The 18412-nt window shown below is 41.9% G+C and overlaps 1 long non-coding RNA gene across 3 annotated transcripts in view; it reads right to left on the bottom strand.

Annotated features, from left to right (window-relative positions):
• Positions 1–549: 549 nt before the first annotated feature.
• The window catches only part of LOC116275758, a 65623-nt gene continuing 47760 nt past the window's right edge, over positions 550–18412 (bottom strand). For 2 of the 3 annotated variants that reach the window (XR_004184988.1, XR_004184989.1), the window contains 2 exons: positions 17877–17982; positions 16415–17121 (listed from right to left, as the gene is read on the bottom strand). This is a non-coding gene — a long non-coding RNA (uncharacterized LOC116275758). Of the gene's footprint in view, positions 2026–16414; positions 17122–17876; positions 17983–18412 lie in introns of those variants that run through there. The other variant, XR_004184990.1, reaches the window with a different exon arrangement.

The raw sequence follows: 18412 nt of genomic DNA, 5'->3' as shown, positions 1-18412 counted from the left end.
TGTAACAGAGGGAAGTTCCCTACCACCCTTTTAAAACCTAAAAAGAGGCCAACTGTGATGTGAGGAAGGAAACATCTAGTGGGGTTGTCACTTTTGTCACCACCTCCAAGTCCAGCTCGCAGCCCCCCATGGCAGTATTAAAGGGCCTCCTTATCCTGAATGTACAGGAATTTGGTTTTCTGAAAGGTAGCTTCACATTTCAGCCCAAGTCTCCAGGGTAATAGGTATACAGGCAGCTGCAGGGAACCATTCAGGTGTGACACCCTCACATCCCTGAGAAAAGACTCTCAGTCAGTGCTCAAAGGCTTATCCCTTTCCCCCAACACACACACACACACACACACACACAGACCCACACACAGAGACACACAGACCCACACACAGAGACACACACACACACGCACACACAGAGACACACACACACACAGACACACAGAGACACACACGCAGACACACACACACACAGACACAGACCCACACACAGAGACACACACACACAGAGAGACACACAGAGACACACACGCAGACACACAGAGACACACAGAGACACACACACACAGACACACAGAGACACACAGAGACACACACACACAGATGCACTCACACACACACACACACACACAGAGGTAACCTTCCCAGCAAGGATAGGATGGCAAGAATTAAATGGAGTAAAATCGGAATGTTAAAGAAGCCCTTCTGCAATGAAGGTATATCCGAAAATCAATCCAAAGAATCTACCGAGATTTCTGCTCCCTGAGGTGGCTGTAGTGGAGGCTAAACAGTGGAATATCTGGATCTTGACTGTAATTGATAGAAAGAAAGAAAAAAATGCATTGTGTTTCTAACTCAGTTCTTCTAAGATTTTATTTTTGATGCCGAGTCTCCTTTTCTATTTTTCAATCACACAACATGGTACTTATTAATAAGCTCTCAAATTACATAAAGAGAGATCTGAAGCACAGGAACACTAATATGCCCCGTGGCATTGTGGCTTTGAGTGCAGAACGGCATTTGTGTGCAATTGAGGAGGACCGGCCGCAGCTATGGAAACTAGAGCCAGACAAGGAGGAAGATGGCGCCCACAACACGAGGTGTGAGCTGCAAAAAGGAAAAAACCCCAGAAAGGAAGACACATGGCATCGCTAAACACACACACACACAGTCCCAGGTACTGGTACCTTAAGTGATGCAACTCTCATATCCCAATCATCTTTTATAAAATATATATATATAATATATATATTTTATAGTTCTAGCTTACCAAATAAAATCAAGTATTTCTGCAAGATATAAAAGTGCGGATTCTTCAGTCCATTAAGATCATCCTCTGTATGTTCCGCCTCCAGTCCAGATGGGACCAATTAAGAGTAAGACCCCCAGTCCTAACAGATGTTAACCAAATAAGCCAAATCTGAAGCTTTAATGAATGAAGTCAGTCACATTTACTATACCCAAGAGAAGCAAAAATAAATATAATGTATACGGTAGGCCACCTGGGTTAACTTTAGATGACTAGGGCTTTGACCCATGGCTGTGATTAGTTTCAACTTTTCCCACGTATTTGTAATTAGCATATCAGAGGCCGCGATGGTGTTTAACACAACCCGAACCTTGGAATTCTTTACCTCGACTTACCTTTCCTTAATATTGTTTGAAGAGGCAATTTCCACCTCTAAAATACTTTTCATTGCTTCTATTGAAATGGGAAGCATGGCTTTGTAACATTCTAAATCAATAATGATTAGTAACTCAGTGTGCAGCTTGTTCTGTGTCAATAAAATATGTCGCTTTCCAGCTCTCTCCGCTAGCTGTGACAGGCTTGGCTGGCATCACTTCTGTAACTTGTGCCTCACTGAATTCCATGTAGGATGGCGTGCAGACTAGAGACGCACCTCAGGCAGGCCGACCATCTCCCGGGGCCCGGTCCGAGCCCTAATATTTTCCTGAACAACAGGTGGCGGTAAAGAGACATTCCGCAGAAGCTCATTAAAGAGGTTTTCTGTTTCAGGCCGGGTTGTAGAAAGGCTGCTTAAGAGAAAGGTTTGGGTAGTAAAAAACAAAACCTGATTCAAGTTTCTCTGCACACAATGTTCTGTTCCTACATATGTCACACCTAGCTCGGAGATTCTCCGCCCACCACCCCCGTCTTTAAATAACTCACCTTGTGATATAAATACTTTCCTTATTGTGGAGACCTCAGCTTTTGTAATGAACAGACCTCTAACCACTGACTCCCCTCACAACTCCCCCCCGACACACACACGCACACACACGCTGACACATCTAAAAGAGCTTGAGCTTTCAAAAGCACAGATTCCAAAGCAGCAAAGCCAAGGGGTGCTTTGCGAGAAAGCTGCCATATTACGGGAACATTTGGTTTCTGAACTGCCTTAAAACAGTGACCTTTTTTCTATTGCCAAATAAACATTCTGCAAGCTGCACTGGTGTAGAACAAAAGTATCATCCAATAGTTGATCACGCTGATCAAAGAGTTGTCTTTTAGGTTCTTTTGTCATTTTGACCGGAAAAGGGATTTGTTTGAATTCTGAGCAGAAACCGGCCCACTTTGCTTTAAATGTACATGAACAAAAAATTTGCAGGAGCACACAGCACACAGCTCTCCTCTGAAAAGACAGAGAGAGAGAAATTGAGAGACTGATTTAATAAAACATTAAGTCTCAGGGAATCTACATGACTAATTTTGTATTAAAAGATACTGAAGATGTCTGTCCCAGTGGGAGCTGTCCCCAACAATCAGTAATTGCAAACATTAGTCACAGAGGCATGGGAAATACAATCTGTAGCTCATCTAGTACATTTTGCCCAAAAATACAATCTATGGAGCTGGGTATTACCCATTTTGTTGCAGCATGCCGTCCAATGATGCAGTCCAATTCACAAGGCGAATCTGCCAAGTTTTACTGATTCATTCCATTGGCTGGGCAACTCTCTGGAAGCAGCCACTGCCACACCAAGCAGGATCATATGGCCGGCCCTCTTTTTCCTATACTCCCTGTATTTAGCCTGTCAGCTCATGGGTACCCTTTGCTTAGGATACCATGGATTCCAACAAAAGAAAAGGAAAGCTTTAAAAGGCCATACTGGACTTGTGAGTTACTTAATAACTCAGCCCCCACCCCTACTCTTTTGTTTCTTGGTTCCTGGAAACTAGAGGTGACTATTTTTCATTGATCAATGTCAAATCTCCCAAGAGATGTTCACAGAGAATAAACATATTGAAGTGTTCCCAACATCCATCATGACCTAGTCCTTCAATTCTTCCAAAAGTGGCTACTTTGAAGATCCAGACCTAAATAGCCACCTGGGTACAGCGAGTCATGTGCCACGTAAGAAATCTAGGACTCAACTTAAATTCCTGCCTCTACCTTTTCCCAACAAATCAAATAATGACCAGTGAGTCTTGCCTCACCCTTCTAAATATATCACCTGGCTAAGTAATATCTCCAGATGTAGGATTTATTTTAAATGCAGGAGAGGGAGGGAGGTTTTGTCCCTCTCACCCTCTCTACCCTGCACCTAAGTTAAACCCTACATCTGTGTCTGTGTATTTTCACAATCCCCTGTGCCCACTTCTATCAGGGCAAAGTCAAAATTTAAGATAATTGTCTCGTTACATGTTTGTTTTCTCTAGGAGACTATGAATTCCTTGAAGAATATAACTATCTTTGCTCACTCTCTTCTCAATATATGCCTGACCCGGGTGTTTAGCAGATGGATGGAGGAATGCATGTGTGGGTGGAGGATCAGTGAGGAGCACTCCTGAGAGGAGAACCCTACCTTGCCCTTGCCTGCAGGTTCACTGTGGACACAAGTTCAAATCACCTCAATCAGAAGGAAATTCTTAGCCTCATTACTTAAGATGGTTCTTAAGAACAAACTATTTTTAAAGAAAAATCAATTTACATTCAAAGACATTAAGTCCCTAAACACTAACTTTGGGAGGAAACCTCAAAGAAACAGCCCTAAATAATGAAAGGCTTGTCTTAGAGACTTCGGAATTGTTTAAATTCCAAATCAAACAGGCGGCTATCCCAACCCTATTTCCATTTCTTTATGCGGCCACAATGTAGCTCTGCTACAGACTAAAAGGCCTGGTTTCAATTCTTCCAGGTGGAATATGCCTGCCTAAATAATTAAAGGCACTTGATCTACCAAGATTAAAGCCTCTTTTTGAACCTGGAAAAATGTAAGTCCCAAGAAAAGGTGGTAAACTTTCACCAGCAGAAATCCTCTGTATCTCATCACACTCTCCTGAACACATAAAATACCAGCTATCAATTCAGGTTGCTGACTTACACAGGATCCAGGGAGAGTTACCACATAAAACACAGGCTACACAGTTAAATTTATTTCAGACAAACCATAACTAATTTTTGTATTTGTATGCCCATGAAATATCTGGGACATACTTATTCTGAAAAATGTCCATTATTTATCTAAAATCCAAATTTCACTGAATCTCCTATATTTTATTTACTGTCTCTGGCAACCATAATTCCAGGGTGCAGGGCCAAGTGATTCTGATTCTCAGATTCATCTGAGATTCTTGTGAAAGTAGATAGTTCACTGTGAGTTAAAATAAAAGTTCTATCCTTTGGCTGGATACTGCCATGTGGAAAATACTTGTTTTTAGTGCTCAGTCCAAGCTGGTCATCCCTAATGGAGCTATAGCTCTTCCTGCCCTCCTAGCCCCATTCCAAAGCCGGCTTGAGCTCATAAAATCAGAACGTGTTGCCGATGTATTCTCCAGGAATTCTCTCAACTCTGTCGATCAGATAATTACTAAAATAGAAAATCGTAACACTGATCCCATGCACAGCAATGCGAATGGAGAAACCCCAGGAGAATGAAGGCATTGTCCAGAGGAGCCTTTCCTTTTCTAGAATCATCTTGGGGCTTGTGACAGCAGTTCCAGCAGTCACACATCAGTTTCTAGACATCTTTCATGCTTATTTCTTTCTCTTCGGCTCCAGGTGCAAATAGGCAGGGTGTGCAGGAGAGTGAGGCGAAAGATACACCCGGGCTGCAAAGTTTCCGGAGACATGAAGTCTCAGAGCAGAGCAAACATGCAGTCAGCACCTAAGAGAAAGTGTTGCATCCCAGGTGCCTCATTCCCCTCACCTTAGTCATGGCCCTGCAAAAACAGGTTATTTCCCTTTCAACCAGAATGGTTTGTGAGACAAGAGTTTGGCATTTCTAACTGGTTTCATATCATTTCTGGGTGGAAACAATTCAGATTTATGAGGAAAGAGATTGCAATCTTTTAGCAAATGCATAACACAGTCCCTCACAGACAGAGGATAGTCATCACCGTGATGTCCTTAGCACATGGGTCTGACTCTGTCCCCAACTTGGCAAGCCAGTAGAGCATGCACTCATTTCCTAGGGTGTTGTAATAAAGCACTGCAGGCTGGGTGGGTTAAACACAGGAATTTGGTGTCTCACAATTTTGGAGCCTAGTAGTCTAAAAGCACGGTGTGTCAGCAGGGATGGTTCCTTCTTAAGGGCTATGAGGGAGTATCTGCTCCAGGTCTCTCTCCTGGTGGGTCACTGGCCATCTTTGCTGTTCCCTGGCTGGCAAATGCCTGCCTTCATCTCCACGTGGTGTTCTCCCTGTGTGCATGTTTTCATCCACATTTCCCTTTATTAGGATGCTAGTCAGATTGGATTAAAGCACACACTAATGGCCTCATTTTAATTTAATTACCTTTGTAAAGATCCTACCTCCAAATAGGGTCACATTTTGAGGTACTAGGGGTTAGGAATTCCACACATGGAATTTGGAGGAACACAATTCAACCCGTAATAGAGCACCTCTACACTGACTGGAGAGGGACATGCTTGTGGACTCTCAAGGCCCCCTGGACAGGTGACTGTTTCCCTCCAATTTCATTTCTGTAAGTGCATATCTTTTTACCCTCCCTCTAACCAATCCTGGCTCTGATGTCCACACTGGTAAGTCACGCTGGACAAAACTCTTAAACACTCTGGCTCCCCGCTTATTATCCTGCACTGCCAGAACTAAGTGGACTTCAAAGACCCTTCCTGCTCTACATTATTATTTTTCTACTTGTTTCATTAAAAGCATCACTATGGGGGAAAATGGCATTAAAGGACTAAAGCATTGCAAATTTCAGGAGGGTTCTTTATTTCTCATAAGCAATAAGCTACAGGTCACAGGTGGAGAATGATGGTAATCGGTGCCTGCAATTGGTTGGGTACTATCAAGGAAACTAAGGAGAGTGGTTGGGGGCTGAGGCAGTAGTCTGAAAGGGTCAACTGGGGTTCCTTCCCAACAATGCACCATGTGGCATCTAAAGCAGGAGCATCTACAGGAGAGCAGGACAAGATGTAAAGGTGGGAGAAGGAAATGAAATGGTGGCGGAGCGGGGGAAGGATGCAGGGGGGCACATTGGACTCCTGAAAAACACCATTGTACTGAGGAATCAGCCAGTAATAAGTTTGAGATCTTGTTCTTTTTAGAACTGCTGTGTGACCTTGGGCAAAATCCTTAACCTATCTGAACCTCATTTTCCCCCATTTAAAAATGGGATCATGATACCTGCCTCACAAGCCTGTTGGAAGATTAAACACGTAATGCGCCACAACCTGGCACACCTACCCTATCCGAGAGAAGTGGATTCTCACTGTCAATTTCCTTTCTGGCTTCCCGGAAGAACTTTTAAAATGTGACTCCATCCTGGCAGAAGTGTCCAGGCAGAGCCAGCAGAGAGACAGTGGAAGGACTGAGGGGAGGAAAGCGCTGCAGTTAGGCGCGGCAGTTCAGCTGGTCCCAGGCTGCTGTCCATGGTCGTGATGGTCTTGGGACTGCAGGAAGAAGAAACTGAATAAAGGTGGCCTGTCGGTTCAACGAGGACTCAGGGGCCAAGATACGAGATGCTCACACAGGGACCCTTTCCAGGGAGGTCAGGAACTGTGGACAATTAAGACCAAGGATGCTGAGAAGAGCTCTCTGGTTTCTGGCAACAGACGTCACCCAGACCCGATGATTTCCTAAACCCCCAGGAAACGAGGCACTGAGCAAGCCCGACACCCGGCCCTGCCGACGCGAGGTGGCGCCGCACAGCCAGAAAGCCCGAGGCGGCGCCTCGGCTCCCAGAGCCCGGCAGTGGGAGGTTTCCACCGGACCTCATCCCAGGCAGCAGGCTCTGCTCAGCCCATGGGTTCTTTCTGCCTTCCTATTCGCGTTTGCTGAGTAACACACCACCTTTTATTTTTTCACACTCACACCCCTCAGAGATGTATAGGCACGTTTTGATGACAAGACTATTTGACGCCTCTATTAGTTTCTCCTTAGTTAAAAGGGGTTTGAAGGACTGGTAAGGAGGAAACCGAAGGAACAAAATTATTCTAAATCTTGTGGCTCGTGCCCACGGGTGAGGTCTGAGTTCAACAACGAGCATTTACAAAGTGATCATGTAGAAAGAGAGGAGGAGGAGGAGGGCTAGCTAAAAACAAAACAAAACAAACAAAAAATCCCATAAGACAGTTTCTAATGAAATTCAGCACACTCCACCCAGTGACATGGAAATTCCACCGTTAGGAAGGAGTGCTGAGCGCCACAACACGTGCACAAGAATGCTCAAAGCAGCTTTATTCCTAATCGCCCCAAACTGGAAACAATCCAAATGTTTATAAATAGGAAAACGGATGGACAAACTGTGGTATATTCACACTATGGAATTGCTTTCAGCAATTAAAAGGAATGAGTTGCTGGCCCGGCACGGTGTTTCGCGCCTGTAATCTCAGCAAATTGAGAGGCCAAGGCAGGCGGATCACTTGAGGTCAGGAGTTCGAGACCAGCCTGGCCACATGGTGAAACCTCGACTCTACTAGAAATACAAAAATTAGCTAGGCGGTGGCAAGCGCCTATAATCTCAGCTACTTGGGAGGCTGAGGCAGGAGAATGGCTTGAACATGGGAGGCAGAGGTTGCAGTGAGCCGAGATTGTGCCACTGCACTCCAGCCTGGGCAACAGAATGAGACTCTGTCTAGAATAAATCAATAAATAAAATCAAGGGAATGAGCTGCTGAAAAGAGCAACAGCATGGGTTTTGGTTAAATGAAAGCTGCAGATACCAAAGACTATGCTATGCACTGTGTTATTCGGGTTCCATTTAGATGAAGTTCTGGGACAGGCAAATGAAGAGAGACAGAAAATAGCTCAGTGGTTGCCTCTGGGGTGCTGATTGCCTGGAAAGGGACACGGGGAACTTTCTGGAGTAATGGAAATGTGTTCATTCTTAATTTGCATGGTGGCTGCACATGTGTGTGCAGATGTAAAAATTCATGGAGCTGTACGTTTAGATTGGCAAAACTAGTTGAGCTTCTAGTGTTCCATGATGGTACCGTAGATTTCAAACCATTCTAACTTTCTGTTCTTATATCCTTTTGAAAGATTTCTCTTAGCAAGGTTTTTTCCACTAATGTGAAGAATATGACCTATTTCTGGCGTCTGTCTCTCCTGTTCATTTTTTTTGTTTTGTTTTGTTTGGAAAATGTAGCTAAAGACTTCATTAGCTTTTTAAAATGCTTATGCTTCCAACTAATGAATTGTCCAAATCCTCATCATAAGACTTCAGTTTCACTCATTAGAACCTTAATTGTCAAGCAGCAGAAATGATTCTTATTGTTTATCCTAATTGCTGTTAGGAAGGAGTACCGGAATTATTTGTAATTTATTAGTCACATAAAAATAATGAGGAATAAATAAAGTTATTTTCCCTGAAGTTATTTTCAAGGTACAGATGCAAGGAGGGGCATGCTTAAGGAAATCCATACCAGGCTTCTCTGGGAGGGAGCAGAAGTCTGTCTCTGGGAATCTACTTGCTGTGCTAATCCTCAAAATCACTCCTTTTCAACCCTGTTCAAGCCCTTGGGGTCTTGAAGAGTGATTCTGAGGATAAACACAGCAAGTAGAGATTCCCAGATCCTTGGAGCCTCAAGGGATTGCTTCCTCTTGCCCCCATCAGAACCCACTCTTGGAAAAGATCTTGTGCTGGTCAATTTCACCGCCTTCCCAATGGGACACACACTTGTTACTTGTCCTTCCTGGTGTCAGGGACCCAAGCACTGGAGAGATGGAGTTGCCATATTCCAGGACCAGGAGCCAGGAATCTGGAGGACATGATCAATGACTTCTGATTGGCAATGGTGTGCAAGGGGTGCACTGAACAAGATGCCTGGCTGAAGGTACACATGGGGGCCAACTCCAAAGCCACAGACCCTAGAGTCTAGGGTGGGTACCTTTTCCTTCACCTAGAGGGAGAGCATTTCCTTTTGCCTGTCACATACATCCAGAGGGACCATCTATTTGTAATAGGCACAATTCACCAATGAGGTTGACAGTGGCCCTAAATTTATCTTCTAGAAAACCAAATTGCCATTATGATCGATGTGCCTATTTTCACACCCAGTTATGAAGAATACAGAAAGGATGTGGACCTCCCACAAAGAATTTACATGCTAGCCAAGAAGTGGAAAATGATGACAGGAAGCTAGACCTCCTTCCCCATCCTACCCTCTTCACTTAGTCCATTCCTGTTTGGTCTTTCCTCCCCTCTTTGATTCTCTTAGTTTGAGTTGAGTGTCGTGGCCAGGTGCTTCAGGACACCAGCACTTAAATCAATTCTCATCACCATTACAAATGGCGTCAGAGATGGGGCATAGTAGCTCACACCTGTAATTCCAGCACTTTGGGAGGCCAAGGCAGGTGGATCGCTTGAGCCCAGGAGTTTGAGACCAGCCTAGGCAATGTGGCAAAACCCCATCTCTCCAAAAAAACTACAAAAATGAGCTGGGCATGGTGGTGTGTGCTTGTAGTCCCAGCTACTTGGGAAGCTGAGGTGGGGGGATTACCTGAGCCCAAAGAGGTCAAGGCTGCAGTGAGCCATGATTGTGCCACTGCACTCCAGCCCGGGTGACAAAGTGAGACCATGTCTAAAAAAAACAAAACAAAAACAAAAAACAAAACAAACAAACAAAAAAAAAACATGGTGCCAGAATTTACACACACACATTCATAATATATATATATATATATATATCTCCTCACAATGACTTACTAAGGTCATAGCCTGTTTCCTTGTCTATATAATGGGGATAACAAAGGTCCCTACCTCCAAGGATTGCTGCAAAGATTAAACAGAAAAATGCACTCTTTCATTTCTTTAATGCCCCTGTGATATTCCACTGATAGCTGAGGAACTGAGGCAGGACTTCCACAGGTGCACACTAATAACTGGGGAGCTCTAGAAAGAGAGGGAAGCACCCAGACATCAGGCCAGTCACCAGCCTATCTTCTTTCCTATCTTCCTTCCCAATAATAGAGCCTGTTTTAGTTGGGGTGGTATTGTTTCCAGGACTATTTCCTGGCCTAGCTTTCAGCTAGGTACATCCACAAAACTAAGTTCTCACTGATGAGATATAAGCTGACATTATTGGAGAGGGTTATGAGAAATCTCTTTAAAAGGTAGAAAAATGGCTGTGCAAACTCCTTTTGTCCTTCTCTTCTTCATTTTTCTGTCTGGATCATGGATGTAATGTCTTGAGCTCTGGCAGCTGTTTTGGACCATGAGGCAACCTTAAGGATGAAAGCCAAGTGATAAGAATGCAGAGCAGCAACATAGAGGAAGCCCGGTTTTCCAGTGAACCTTTGGAGCCCTCACACCAGCTCTGACATGCTTTCCTCTAGACTGTGATATGTGAGAAAAACATCCTTTCATCACATTCTGTTTAGTTTCTGCTCTTAGTAGTCAAACACAATGTCTAACAGATATAGCAGACATGACCAAGATACCCTCATCTTTACAGAGCTTGCAATCTCATTGGTTGGAACTAACACAATATGAGAAATTTGGAATACTGGATTACAGGAGACATAAATTCAGGAAACCTGGAAGATGCAGGAAAATTTCCCCAGAGAAGACAAACCTAGGATTGGCATTAAGGATTGGTCAAATTTAGCCCCATAGAGAAGAGAGAGAAGCGTGTTCCAAGAGAACAGCATGCAGAAGGGCCTAGAAGCAGCAGAGGAAGCACAGCCTGCTTATGTTAATAAATATTAATTTGATTACAAGAGTTACAGAGACTACCAAAGGCTTTTATGCAAAAAAAAAACCCAAAAAAACAAACAAAAAAAAAGTCATAGAAAAAAAAAATTCCAGGGCCAGACATGGTGGCTTACTCTTGTAATCCTAGCACTTTGTGAAGCTGAGATGGGAGGATCGCTTAAGACCAGGCATTCAAAACCATTCTGGGCAGCACAGTGAGACCCTGTCTCTACCAAAAAAAAAAGTAAATTAGCCTGGCGTGGTGGGACACCTATAGTCCCAGTTACTTGAGAGGCTGAGTCAAGAGGAGCACTTGAGCCCAGGAGTTCAAGGCTGCAGTGAGCTACAATCACTCTACTGCACTCCAGCCTGGGAAACAGAACAAGACTCTTCCATTTACTAAAAAATAAAAAATAAATACTTCTCACTTCTAAGCAGAGAAGGGACTAAAAAGTAAGTCTGAAAGCAGGAGATAGGTGGAGGCTCATGCAGAAATCGAGGTAAGATACCAATGCACCTAGAACTGGCAGGGTGCTGGCAGTGGGAGGAGGAATGGATGGATTTGAGTGATACTTGACAAATAGAATTGGTAGGACATGGAAAGTAAGGGAATACGGTCAAGAGAGGCTCTCAATGTGTGCTGGCTTGAACAAATTTCAAAACAGGAGAATGAGCTCAGCCTGCCACATTGCACCAACACCACTGCAGAAAAGTCTCGTTTTGTAGCAAGAGATTGGTTCTCTAGCCTCCCTTGTGGACAAGTCTATGGGTCAGCCCCAGCCCAGCCATTCATTACTACTGGAAATACGTAAGAAAAACTGTTTTCATTTACAAAGTAACATTATATATAAAATTAAAATGTGACAGGTATTAACTTGCAGAGAAATATTTCAAAGTTTTGTGTGAACATAAAAAGTGGTAGGTAGTTTTTTATATAGATAAGTGCATGACAACTAGCTTACAGAAAAATGATCCCAACTATTCTTAGAGTACAAATTCTTGGTTCTTTTACAGCAATGTCGTCAGTCTCAACTCTCACAGATGACTTGGGGAAGGGTTCTGAGATTTAGTATATGAAAATGCGGGGCATCAAGAAAGAACGTCCTAGGAGTAAAGAGAAACCAACTCACTTCAAAGAGAGCAGTCTCTCATTGAATCGCCCAGTACAGTTCCGAGGACCAACATTAACAGGGTAGAAGTAACCATGCAGGTGCAGTTAAAGTGACAGCCATAGGAGGGCAGCCTAACACGGTTCCTGCAGGAATCGGGGCTGCTCAAGGCTGAGAGGTATAGATTGCCTAGGGCTTCAATGTGACCAACACAATCCCACTTAGAGAATTCTCTCATTGTAGTAGTGCAAAATATGGGGTGAAGGAACACATCCTTAAGAAAAGTGATTTCAGTGTAATAAGTAGGAGAGGAAAACTGGAAGCAACCTGAATATCTAACGCTAAAGAAATGGCCAAGGAAATTATGATATATGCAGAATATCATGCTTTTTTCATCAAAAATGATAAGGAATGAAACAATAATGTTGCATTTTCAATGAAAGAAACTATGTGCTAGATATGAAAATGAAACATATTTAAATATACAATTAAAAGCTAAATTACTATGGGAAATATGAGCAGGAAAGGGTAAATGTTATAATAAGCCTTGATAATATTTTTTAAAAGACTTAATCATCAAACAAGAAGTGTAAGTCAGGAAAGACGTATAAATTAGAAAGGAAAAAGTCAACCATCTAGAAAATTCTAAACTGTCTCTTAAGTAATTCTTGTTTTGTTTTTTAAGTCAGAACCGCAAGGAAAAATGTGTTTTTTAGACTCATGGCATTAAAACCTACATAATTAAATAAGAAAAAGTTAATGACTTAAACATCCAATTCAAAATGTTAAGTAAAACAAAAATAAAATAAACTCACATAACACATGGAAGAAGATAATAAAGGTGAGGACAGGAATGAAAGAAACACAAAACAGAAACAAAGTAGAGCATTTTCAAGGAAAATACAAGGTACAAAATTGACCCCAGAAGAGGGAGAAAACATAAATAAAACAAGAAAAGTGAAAAAAATCAAAAAGAAATAGTAAATAGCAGTAGCATTCATGAATAGAGTTGCTTCCCTACAATAGAAAACGTTGTTATTTATTAAAAGGATAAAGGTCCTTAGAATCAGCTGATATTAAGGTAACTTTTTTTAAAAGGAAAATGCAAGATTTAGCATAGCAGGTATGCTGTGACCTCCTTGTGTAATATGTCTGTCTGTATGTATGTATGTATGTATTTAGACAGAGTTTTTGCTCTGTTGCCCAGGCTGGAGTGCAATGGCACGATCTCGGCTCACTGCATCATCTGCCTCCTGGGTTCAAGTGATTCTCCTGCCTTAGCCTCCCGAGTAGCTGGGATTACAGGTGCCCATCACCACGCCTGGCTAATTTTTTTATTTTGAGCAGAGATGGGGTTTCACCATGTCGGCCAGGCTGGTCTCAAACTCTTGACCTCAAGTGATCCACCCACCTCTGCCTCCCAAAGTGCTAGGATTACAGGGATAAGCCACCACGTCTAGCGCCTTGTGTGATATTTAAAGATCCATGTAGACATATGGTATTAGATAAGTTTGTGATATTAAGGACCTATTGTAATCGAGGCAGCATTGTGCACTAGGTAATACTGAGAATCAGGAGCCAGATTCTCTGGATTTGAATCCCGGCTTTACCACTTTCTAGCTGTGTGATTGTCAACAGTCTCCTTAGCTTCTCTGTGCCTTAGCTTCTTCATCAGTGAAATGGTAACAACAATAGACCCTAACTCATAGAGCTGTGGGAATTAAATGGGCTAATTCTTACAAAGTAATTTAGAACAGTGTCTGATAGTAACATAATAAATGCCTACTAAATATTAGCTGTGGTGAATATATATATATACACACACACTGTTTTCCCCCCTAAAAGCATTACTAGCAACTGTCCTCAGGAAATTGGGTGAAGGGTGCTTAGAGGCAAAATGAGCAAAGTCTCCATTTTTCTCTATTCCTTTCTGAACTTCTTGCATTTCCTAGGCATCCACATTATTAAATAGGACTGTGCGGACACTGGAATTATGGGATACTTTGGTTTTCCTCTTCATCTTTGTCTATATTTATTTTATATACATATATATACACTTATCTGTATTCAAATATAATTATATGTAATATTTTAAATGTTGTGTTTGTGCTTAGCACAACTATGTAAAAATAGAAACAAATGGAAAATTATTAGAAGGAAAACCTTAAAAATCATAGGACTTTTGTTAGTATAAGAAAATTCAGAATCTTATTTCCCCCTTCATTTTAAACAAGTATTTTATTTATTTATTTATTTATTTATTTTTGAGATGAAATCTGGCTTTGTCGCCCAGGCTGGAGTGCATTGGCGCAATCTTGGCTCACTGCAAGCTCTACCTCCTGGGTTCACGCCATTCTCCTGCCTCAGCCTCCTGAGTAGCTGGGACTACAGGCACCCACCAGCACGCCCAGCACATTTATTTGTAAATACACTAGCTTCAGATGACATATTTTGTAAAATATTTAAATGTAAGTCAAAAATACTTCCTGGCCTTTTCCATGCCTAGCCCCTCCAGGGTGGGCATCTTCTCTCTGCATTAACATAGACACATACATAGTTGTAAAAATGTGTAATCGTGTTGTTTTCAGCAATATAAATGCTGTCATACTTCATGTATTGTGCTGCAACTTGCTTTTTTCAATGAAAAATATGTCTTGGAAAAAGGAATTTCTATGCCAATATACAAATATCTACCTATTTAATAGCTGCATAGATTTCTGTGATGTGTTTGTGGCAACAGTTTATGTAACTGTTTCACTATTGATGGGTGTTTAGTTTGTTCCCAAATTTTACCTCTTGCCATCAGTATTGCAACACACATACTTCTGCACATCTATTTCTCTGATTTTTTCTATTTTATATACTTTTATGACATATTGCTTTTATAATTTTCAAACTAATAAGAGTATGGATAAGAGGAATATTATCTTGCTTTCCAAACCCAAGAATGTTCACTGTGATCTCTTATTTTTTGAGACAGAGTCTCACTCTGTCACCCAGGCTGGAGTGAAATGGTACAATCTCTGCTCACTGCACCCTCCGCCTCCCAGGTTCAAGAGATTCTCCTGCCTCAGACTCCTGAGTAGCTGGGATTACAGGTGCCCACCACCATGCCCAGTTAATTTTTGTACTTTTGGTAGAGACGGGGTTTCACCATGTTGGCCAGGCTGGTCTCAAACTCCTGACCTCAGGTGATCTGCCAACCTCAGCCTCCAAAGTACTGGGATTACAGACATAAGCCACTGTGTATGATCTCTATGATCCTAAGTATGATCCATTTCTTAAAGCTTAGAATACCAGGGAGAATCAGAACATCTATGAGTGTATAGTAAAGCCAGACAAAACCCCACAAACAATAAAAAATGTGTCATTTTCCTCAGGAGGTAGTAGAAATTACAAACATAAACCCGCAGTTGAGCAAATGCATAGGTGTTACAGCATTAATTGTCTAGTGGGATGTTTAGGGATAAACAACTTTTAATGGAAACATCGTGAAGACCAATCACTTCTCCTGGTGCAAGTGCCAATGACAGGCTACTGGACTAGATGGATCAAGAGCCAGCCTGATGTGATCAATCCTGTGTCCTTACAGTCACCATTACTAACCAATGACAAGCCTTTGCAAAGATCTTTCCATAATTTATTATCTTGTCTCTCTTCTAATAGGTTTACTGTTTCATGAGAAAAGGCCCACAAATCAATTAAGTAAAGCTGATTATTTTAGATAAGGAAAGTGAAATCTCCTCTTTCTACTTCCCATTTTTCTTTCTCTGAATTTGCATGTAAGGTACAACAAGCTTATGTCATTTATCACAGCCAAGCCCCATTGCAGCAACAGAAATCGCTGGGAACAAAAAAAGAAAAAAAAAAAATGTGACAGACCCTCTCGAGACCTCTCAAAGGGGGAAAACTGTTCCTCAGTAAGCTCTCTTGTCAGTGAAGCAGAGAGACGGTGAGGCTGAGCTTCGCCCTGTTAAATATCGGAGCAGAACGTGTTATTTTGTTTAATAGAACCACAACGTGCTCCTCTTCAGAATAGACAGTTTGATTTAGGAGAAAAAAGAAAGAAAGAAAGCAATTTGGCCAGTCTTGTTCAAATTGACACACTCACTGAAGAAGAAAATAAAATAATGTGTTCTGCTTAACCCCGTGGTTGCAGGGTAAAAATCTCAATATGAATATTTGGGAAAGAAAAAGAAATACAAGCACAAATTCAAAAAGAAAAGTTTATGAACTTTATACAAGACTATTTGGGAAAGTGTTAAGACCAAAAGGAAAGGGTCAACTAAATTTCAAATCATTACTCCATTTGATCTGAGTTTTCAGGTGGTCTGGAAAAGAAACAATAATATTGCATTGTTCTAGCAGATTAATCTTAAAATCACATTTTAACATGTGACCCTTTTATCAAAATGCATGTGATTCCACTGCTCACATCAGGAGGTTTTTAGTTTCTTTCTGCCTTCCAAGTCCTCCCTCCCTCCCTCCCCGCTACCTTCCTGCACAGTATACATGGATCGCTCATGAGTGCCTTCCTTTTTTCCCATATTCTCATCTGATTTCTGTGCCTTCTCTTACCACATTTGTTTTGTTGATTTCATTATGTGTGCCATTAAAAATTAAAGCACAGGATGATAAGGATGCGTGATGATTTATGAAGCTCTTCTTTGAAAAGCAGTTGCCAAATTAAAGCTTAATTTATGGTTTTATGTCACACTAAAGCAAGTGTCTTTCTAAAGTGTTAGTCTTTGTTCCTCCTGCACCAGAAGACCTTGTGATGAAGAGTTTCTGCTTGAACACAGCTGAATGGTCAAGTCCTTCCACAAGCACAAGCACTCAGCATGCTGTTAGCCTTTGGCAGATGGCAGATTCAAAATCCAATCCAATCTCCTTTCCTTTTCCATTTACTACTACAGTGTCTGCAAAAAAAAAAAAGAAAAAAGAAAAAAATCAACACCCCTACCTTTGCTACAGATAGGAATTGCCAGGTGACTCAGTTCTGACCTATGAGATATAAAGGAATGCTGCTTGTCTCTTCAGAACCCTATTCCTATCTGCCTGGAATGCAGAGAAAGGCTGGCTGAGCAGCTACCACCTTGTGACCAAGACGGCAATGCCAAGACAATTTTGGAGATTTAGTCTAGGCGTTGCTGAGCTGCTGAACCAATGACTTCAGCTGCCTCCTAACCAAAGCTTCTTATGAGGTAAGGGAAGCAAACTCCCTGGTAAAGTTACCTTAAGGCAGATTTCTGTTGCTTACAGGCAAATGCATCCCTAGACTAGATGATATGGGCTATAGAGATGACAGTCTAGATCTAAAGAGTTTATAAAATCTTAAGAGAGAAAGGTATCCAACTAATTAACTAAAACATTAAACAATATGAAAATCAATAAGTTGAGGTAAGCAAAGTTCCACGACATGGAAGCAAAAAGAGAATTTTTTTGTTACCACTGTGACATGGGAAGCCCTCACAGAAAAGATGGAGAAGACATTGGAGCCAAGATTTGCAAAATGAGATTTCTCCCAGCCAAGAAGGGCTGAAAACCCCACATTAAGGATACAGCAAGAAGAAATGAATGATGGCCAAAGACATCTGCGATTAGTGGACTGTGCTTAGTGAGTTGGTCTCATGCCTGATCTTGATGCATTACAGAACGGTTTTCTCAGCCTTACCTTCTCCTAAACCATTTCCCACTCCCATCATTTCTGTGCTCAGTATCAGTTTCCATCACATACATCTTCACAACAAGAAACTAGGTACAAAGCACTGGCTGCTACCCTGCAAAAAGAAAAAAAATAAAACCATAGTTTCCAACAGTTGATAATACGAAAATCTAATGATTCCTTTTATACAAGTGGTTCTCAACCAAAAGTGATCTTCTTCCTGGGGGACATTTGGCAATTTCTAAAGGCATTTTGGATTTTCACAATTTCAGGGGAGGGTTGCCACTGGAATCTAGTAAGTAGAGGCCAGGGATGCTGCTAAACATCCCAGAGTGCACATAGGGTACAGCCAGCCCCCTACAGCAAAGAAGTATCTGGTCTAAAGTGGCAATAGTCCTGAGCTTGAAAAACCCTGTTCTTTTATTATTTGATGTGGGCTGGTGACTTCCTATGTGTGGCTTCATATCACCAGATAAGCTCATCAGAGAGAAATGAGTAAAGGTCAGCATTGCCTTAAGAAAAGACAAGTGAATCATTGTGCTATG

The sequence above is a fragment of the Papio anubis genome, chromosome 7 (genome assembly GCF_008728515.1).
Source record: "Papio anubis isolate 15944 chromosome 7, Panubis1.0, whole genome shotgun sequence".
In the NCBI taxonomy this organism is placed as follows: Eukaryota; Metazoa; Chordata; class Mammalia; order Primates; family Cercopithecidae; genus Papio; species Papio anubis.
The sequence above is the reverse complement of the archived record's forward strand: the minus strand, read 5'-3'. Positions and strand labels throughout refer to the sequence as shown.